The sequence below is a fragment of the Nestor notabilis genome, unplaced genomic scaffold (assembly GCF_000696875.1).
Source record: "Nestor notabilis isolate BGI_N333 unplaced genomic scaffold, ASM69687v1 scaffold29300, whole genome shotgun sequence".
NCBI lineage: Eukaryota > Metazoa > Chordata > Aves > Psittaciformes > Psittacidae > Nestor > Nestor notabilis.
Genome location: NW_009911987.1, coordinates 1,590 through 2,034, shown reverse-complemented (window position 1 = coordinate 2,034; position 445 = coordinate 1,590). Strand labels below are relative to the sequence as shown.

At 56.9% G+C, this 445-nt stretch overlaps 1 protein-coding gene across 1 annotated transcript in view; it reads right to left on the bottom strand.

The window, feature by feature from the left end:
* The window catches only part of LOC104407892 (regulator of G-protein signaling 19-like), a gene marked incomplete at its 5' end in the record, with an annotated part of 2,866 nt that overhangs the window by 2,103 nt on the left and 318 nt on the right, over positions 1-445 (bottom strand). The gene's annotated exons all lie outside the window — the stretch shown is intronic.

Genomic DNA, 445 nt, shown 5'->3' with positions numbered 1-445 from the left:
GCCAGGTTGGACACAGGGGCTGTGAGCAACCTGCTCTAGTGGAAGGTGTCCCTGCCCGTGGCAGGGGGTTGGAGCTGGAGGAGCTTTAAAGTCATCTAGTTAGGAGGTTGCTTTTGGGGGCTGCCAGCTGAATAGCCCAAACTCAGACATGTTCTGGTGCTGCCTTTGCACAAACCCAAAAAGAAGGAGCAAAAGCCCTTCCCTGCAGCTCTGAGCCAGGCAGGGACCGACTGACATCGGCCCATCACCCCTCACAGCTGGGGAGGAGGGAGCAGACACTCATTACCTGCTAAAGCAGGGCAGGAGCAATCACTATCAGCATTAATTAGCACGTCTGACCCTGCTGGGCCCATCCCCTCCTCTCCCTCTGGAGAAGGTGCTCTCAGCAGTGAGTCTAAAGGGCAGGATGAGGCTCTGCCCTTGGGATGTTGTCTGAAACCTCCCG